Here is a 7,586-nt window from a genome sequence, read left to right as displayed (position 1 = left end):
TTATCAATGGACATTCCATTATCAGTGTTTTAACGCAATTTTTTACCTAAAATTTTGGTACTACACTGAACTATACTATACTATGATTTACTATAGTAACTATAGTCGCGAAAATACTATAGTTACTATACTATGATTTTTCGTATAGTCAACCATGGTTTTTTTCCGTACGGGTAAGCATCCTAGAAAAAAACTAACGACATTATGTCGATTGGAATTTTAATTCTCTACAATTTTCCTCGATATAATTTTTTCGTAGGATGCTTCTTTTCATCTCCAGATCAATTTTAATGAAACTTAGCTTGCAAAGTTTTCAAAAATTTTAGTTTTTTGTAAAAAAAATCAAAAACTAAGCATCTTAGAAAAAAACTAACGACATTATGTCGATTGGAAATTTGATTCTCTACAACTTTGTTGCCACGAAATTTTTTTTAGACGCTTCCTTTCACCTCCAGATTGATTTTAATGAAACTCAGTTTGCAAATTTTTCAAAAGTTCATCTCAAAAAAAATTGGACTTAGTTTTTTCAATGCAGGCTAGGTATCGTCGTTCATTGGCCTGAATCAGAAGGATCGAGTGTTCAGAACGCCAATGGCAATCCTCAACGATCTGAGGGCAGCAATTCGTGCAGAATTTGATGTTCTAAACAATGACTTGCCATTGATACAAAGGATGATTCAGGCCAATGAACGACGATACCCAGCCTGCATTGAAGCAGGAGGTGCTCAATTTGAGCATCTTTTGTGATCGTTTATTTCTTTTTTTAGCATTTTTTTACCATTGTTATAATTTTTTTGAACGTTTCAGATTAAGAGTTTAAATTTTCGGCAAAATGCCAAATGGAAATAAAAATTTAAAAAATTGAATTTTTCGAAAGTTCATTTAAAAATTTTCCATTGCTAAAATGTCATTAGTTTTTTTCTAGGATGCTTAGTTTTTAATTTTTGTCAAAAAACAAAGAGTCCAATTTTTTTTGAGATGAACTTTTGAAAAATTTGCAAACTGAGTTTCATTAAAATCAATCTGGAGGTGAATGGAAGCGTCTAAAATAAAATTCGTGGCATCAAAGTTGTAGAGAATCAAATTTCCAATCGACATAATGTCGTTAGTTTTTTTCTAGGATGCTTAGTTTTTGATTTTTCTTACAAAAAACTAAAATTTTTGAAAAATTTGCAAGCTAAGTTTCATTAAAATTGATCTGGAGATGAAAAGAAGCATCCTACGAAAAAATTATATCGAGGAAAATTGTAGAAAATTAAATTTCCAATCGACATGATGTCGTTAGTTTTTTTCTAGGATGCTTAGTTTTTGATTTTTTTACAAAAAACTAAAATTTTCGAAAAATTTGCCAACTGAGCTTCATAAAAGTTGACCTGGAGGCGAAAGGAAGCGTCCAAAAGAAATTTCATGAGAACAAAGTTGTAGAGAATTAAATTTCAAATTGACTTGATGTCGTTAGTTTTTTTCTAGGATGCTTAGTTTTTGATTTTTTTAAGAAAAACTAAAACTCTTAGAAATGAATTTTTGAAAATTTTTTCATAAAAATCATCACGTCACAAAAATCGATCTGGAGGCGAAAGGAAGCGTCCAAAAAAAATTTCATGATATCAAAGTTGTAGAGAATTAAATTTTGAATCGACACGATGTCGGTAGTTTTTTTCTAGGATGCTTAGTTTTTGATTTTTTAAAGAAAAACTAAAACGTGAAAATCGGGATACTGACTTTTGGGCCACTCTGTATGTACATTACGAAAGGTTTTCAGAAAAATTACCTCTTCTAATTTCGATTTTTCATGCCTAAAAATCCGGTTTTGCCCCCTCTTGAAAAGTAGAACAACATCAATTTTAATGTAAGAATTCGATTTTTCTGATTTCAACTTTTTCCAAATTTCATTAATGGTTTCTTGAAATTCTAATCGCAGAGAAGTGAATCGAATTGGCCCGAGCGAAGCGAGCTAGGATAAAAGCGTTTCAAAATTTATAATTTCAAGAAATAAAACAGCAATAATTTTCAAGTAAAAAGTCAGTTTTTCCACCACAGACGTTTTTAAAAGTTCAAACAAAAATACTTTCCAAGCACAGTTATGAATAATTTGAGAAATATAAAATAACAAGTTAGAAACTTTTGAAAAAAATGAGAATTTTGAGGATAGATTGGTGATTTTGAGTGCAAATAAAAAATTTTCTTGGGCAAATGGGCATTTGTCCATGCATTTATATGTTAAAAAAATGCCCTGATTTGGTTTAGATAGGGAAAAACTTTCGTGGACAAATTGAATATACTGAGTGGCCAAAACATGGTCACTGGGTAGCCATTTGGCCAAGCATTTAGGTATATCTTAAAAAATGCCCTGGGCGCCACAATTACGTCATTACACCGATTTGCACATGCACCACCACTCGGGCATATGCACACAATATGAGACGTTGGAAATATAACCTACGTACGTGATAAAATGTGTCTTTTCAGTAGGTAGCTTGCACCATGGAGAATGTATTCCGATATAATAAGAATCATATACGTAGCAACAGATTTACAAGATCCGTGGTCAATTTTTAAGAGGGCGAATAAATCAAGTGTTTAATAGTTTTCGAAACTCGGCTTAATTGATGAACAACAGCAACGTAAGTGTGTGAAGTGTGAAAAATAGCATAGTGAAACAAAACGGATGTATCCGATTCCAACCTTTTTTTCCCCAAGGGTCGATTTTATTACCCTCAGCTGTGTCCTGTAGCGACATTTTCTACGCTGCAAGTGTCTGGCTAGTGACTATACTAAATAAAGTCATGCACCACTAAAAGAATTCAGGTTGAATTTGAAAAAAAAAAATTCGTCATGCCTATTTATTTTCAGTATCCTTACAGTCGGCGTATAATTTTACAAAAGAGTAACACTTCAAGCTTTTTGTGCTCGTAATTTTATAGTTAACATGTGGAGTTTCTTTACATTTTGAAAATGTAGGAGGTGCTGATTTTTATGGATTGGTGTCGTTTACAACATTCTTTTTCCTTTAATTTGAAAAAAATGGATCGTACCGGTTTTACATTTTATTGGTGTAGATTTTTCTTTGTTTCTTTTCTCTGTATGCTTGTTGTAATGAGAATGACTGGACGGAACGTAAATGGATTGTAATTGATCATTCTTCCTCCGCTTCTAGAGTCTTCTTGAGAATCGGATTCGGAGGTACTCGATCCCCCCCCCCCTCCCAAGCTCTTTTCCCAATGACCAGAGCATAACCTACTTAGGGCCTTTCTCTGAGGTACTCGATCCCGCTCGTCAGTACCCTTCATAAATTATATTCTGATCATTTTTATGTCCATTTATGGATCCTTTCATGGATGGAATATTTGATGTTTCAGAAACGGCAGCTTATTGGCGTACTTATTTGTTGTATTTCAGTTGGCAGGTAGAAACGAATATTTGTGATGCAAAAAACCTCTGTATTATTTTGAGGAAAAAGCATGATTTTTAAATTGATTTTGAATTTCCGAGTGGAAATCTGGGTTTAAAAACTTCACATGATAGTCAGGGAGCCCAACCTGAAAAAATGTACGAGGGGGGTTGAAATTGGGGACCCGGCCCAAAAGTTACTATATGTAGTCCTCTTTCCAGAAATGCCACTCTGGCATTTCGCAGGTGGGGCTTTTAAGCACAGCGAAAGCTCAAAGTTCACAATTTTTATGAATTTTCAACTTGGAAAGTTCTATGGCTGAAACTGGGGGATTCTTATAGGATTTTTCACGCTGAATCCAAATATGCCGGTCTGCCGGCCCCTAAGTGTCCCCAAAGGGGTGCCAGAGTGGGTTAAAGGGGTTTTTACAGGAAGGGCATTTGAAGATTTGAGTCTATGTATCAGGTGATCTAAAATTTGTAGGTCCGTGAAACTTGCACCACTTTTGGCCCCCATGAGTGCCAACATAACCCGATATTTTGTTTTCAAAATCATCACATTCAAGGTTGCCAAGTCCAATAATCAAAATTTCCCAAAATCAATTTTTTTGATTTTTTTGAATTTTTCGCCAAAAATGTTGCAAAAACTACCTGAGTATGAATTATTAATGAAGAATAAGTTATTATTATTAAATTTATCCCGTTTCTTAACAAATTTGTTCAAGGTGAAAAGAGTTGATTTTTCCAACTCAAGCTTTACTCAAATTTCAAAATATGGCACAAATCCTCCAAATGTGGGCCAATTGTTGCAGAAATTTGCATTTCGACTCCCCAAGACATACCTTTCAAGAAAATCAAAAAAAAATTTTTTTTCAACGTTTACTGTAGTTGCTCTATTTTTTTGACCTCAGATTTAGGGTCAAGAGAATCGTTCGCGAACGTTTCAACCCCCACAGTCGGATTCAGCACCCTAATATCGATTTTTTGGACACTAAGCTGGTTTTCTCGTGACAGATCACAAATGTACCTCGCGAAATCTACATTGTTAAAAATCATAAAATACGTTGAAAAACGCCATTTCGGGGGGTAAATATGAGGGGAGACGGTTGAAAATTTTTGTCACCTCGCGTATGGATGTCTACAAGAATTTTATGCTGTTTTCAAAAATGATGTTCGCAAACCACATTCGAATAAAATAATTAGGTACCAAATAATGCTATGTTTATGCGCCTAAGATGTGAAAAACCTCAATATTTTGCCTTTTTCACTCCTTTAAAGTAGTCTGGCACCCCTTTGGAGGCATTTAGGGGTTAGCAGACTGACATATTTGGATTCAGCGCGAAAAATTCTTCAAGAATTCGCCACTTTTTGTCATCTATTTGATTTTTACGAAAATTTATTGAAAAACTACAGCATTTTTTGCGATTTTTACCCCTTTAACCCACTCTGGCACCCCTTTGGGGACACTTAGGGGTCGGCAGACCGGCATATTTGGATTCAGCGTGAAAAATCCTATAAGAATCCCCCAGTTTCAGTCATAAAACTTTCCAAGTTGAAAGTTCATAAAAACTGTGAACTTTGAGCTTTCGCTGTGCTTAAAAGCCCCACCTGCGAATTGCCAGAGTGGCATTTCTGGAAAGAGGACTACATATAGTAACTTTTGGGCCGGGTCCCCAATTTCAACCCCCCTCGTACATTTTTTCAGGTTGGGCTCCTGGACTATGAAGAAAAACTATGATTTCTAAGTGATTTTTTCAGGTAGGTAGGTTTTAATAATAGGTTTATGTAATTTGTATTTTTGTATTTTTGGTTTTAATATTTTAAAATTATTTCTTAATTAAATGATTTTAGTAGGTATTAAAATATTTTACTGTGAATTTTCATTCATTTTATTTTTCCATTCAGTAGGTACTCAATATATTGAGAAGTATGATTTCCAACAACATTTTTGATAAGTTAGCGTTAGGTAAAGAACTTCGGATTTCGATAAAATTCACTGAAAAGATTTACTATCGAGTTGAAGGAGTTCTATAGAAAAAAAATTGAGCCCTCTACCACAGGCGAGGGAATCGAGGATGGGTTCTTTGGGTAGGCTTGCTTTCGAAAAAGAGAAACTAGACTTTGAATTCCATTATTAACCCTTCCGCATCTGCATAATCCTAATCAACGTACCCATATGTACTGAGCGCAGGTAGGTACTCGTAATAGTGTGCTGTGTCATAGAATGGGAGACTCTAGTTTCTTCACCTGCTTGAGTGAAAATTAGTTTGATCTAACAAGGGAACCTCTTGAGGTGTCACACTCCGATTTGAACGGGACCGCGATTTTTGGAAAGGGTATAGTCTAAAACCCCCAAAACCAAACTTTCAGCTGCCCAAGTTCATTTCTCGATTTTTGGCGAATTTTTGAAAATTCAAAATTGACTGTTTTTGGCGATTTATGCTTTTTTAAAAAAAAGTACGTACTTGATCAGTAAAAATGGTCAAAATGAGTCCCAAAACTAATATCAATTACCCAAATCCAAATTTCACAATTTCCAGCCATTCTGGAGCCCCCAGCGCGATTTTTCAATTTCCCCAAAATTTTGAATTTGCTCCAGAAGGCGTGAATATGAAGTTGGGCAGCTAAAAATCGAGTTGTATGTTACAGTTGACCTGTTTAACGAGTTTATCCACATTTGAGCCGATTTTGGGAGTGACACCTCAAGAGTGGCTTTTTGACCAGCTTTTTTCAAAATTAAAAAATCCAAAAAATCAAAAGTCTCCTGTTTGTGTGGAAATTTTCGAAATTCACGCGAATCGCTGTATTTTGTCCAAAACTAACCCCTCAAATCCAAATTTTACTATTTCCGGCCATTCTTATGAAGCCTCCAGCGTGATTTTTCAATTTCTCCAGAATTTTGAATTTGCTCCAGAAAGCGTGAATATGAAGTTGGGCGGCTAAAAATCGATTTGTATATTACACTCGACCTGTTTACCGAGTTTATCCACATTTGAGCCGATTTTGGGAATGACACCTCAAGAGTGGTTTTTCGACCAGCTTTTTTCAAAATTAAAAAATCCAAAAAATAAAAAGATATCTAACCGTTTTTGAGGAAATTTTTGAAATGTATGCGAATCACTGTATTTCTTCAAGAACTAACCCCCGGAGCGCAAATTCTACCATTTTCAGCCGTTTTGGAGCGAGAGTGACACCTCAAAAACCATTCTTGAGGTGTCACTCTCAGAATCGGCTCAAATGTGGATAAACTCGGTAAACAGGTCGAGTGTAATATACAAATCGATTTTAGCCGCCCAACTTCATATTCACGCTTTCTGGAGCAAATTCAAAATTCTGGAGAAATTGAAAAATCACGCTGGAGGCTCCATAAGAATGGCCGGAAATAGTAAAATTTGGATTTGGGTAATTAATATACTAGTTTTGGGACTTATTTTGACAATTTTTATTGATCAAGTACGTATTTTTTTAAAAAAAGGCATAAATCGCCAAAAACCGTCAATTTTGAATTTTCAAAAATTCGCCAAAAATCTAAAAATGAACTGGGGCAGCTGAAAATTTGGTTTTGAGGGTTTTAGACTATGCTCTTTCCAAAACTCGCGGTTTCGTTCAAATTGGAGTGTGACACTTCAAGAGGTTCTCTTTGTAAGATCCTTTTCAATTCCCAATCAAGATTTCAAAAATCACGAAACTTCAAAATCCTTATTTGTATCTATGTAATTTCCAATCATAAAATTTTCCGATCCGAAATTTTTCATTTCCCATCACAACGAACGAGAATTGTGTTTGAAAATTTATAATAAATTATTGTGATATGAAAAAATACAACTTGAAGAATGATACCTTACTTAAGGATTTCTCTGGTTACCGCCAAAATTCAATATCAACTTGGGATTTCACATCACCTTCCTGCAGTTCCGATGAACGTCGGAGTACGCAATTACGCATGCATAGGTATACAATTTTAGGAGATGGGAGCGAAAAAGAAACTAAAATACATTTTCCAACATTATAGGTAAGGTAAGTACACTCTAATTTGGATATCTCACGTATTTCAGATTTTGTATCACTTACGAACTATGAAAGTGTAGTGTATTGGTAATGAAATTTCAGATATCGCATCGCCACCAACCACGAAAATTTCAAAATTATTTCGTATCTCACATTATTCTACTTACCTCCAAATTATGAAAACTTCA

This window comes from Planococcus citri, chromosome 3 (genome assembly GCF_950023065.1).
Source record: "Planococcus citri chromosome 3, ihPlaCitr1.1, whole genome shotgun sequence".
NCBI classification, from domain to species: Eukaryota; Metazoa; Arthropoda; class Insecta; order Hemiptera; family Pseudococcidae; genus Planococcus; species Planococcus citri.
The sequence above is the reverse complement of the archived record's forward strand: the minus strand, read 5'-3'. Positions refer to the sequence as shown.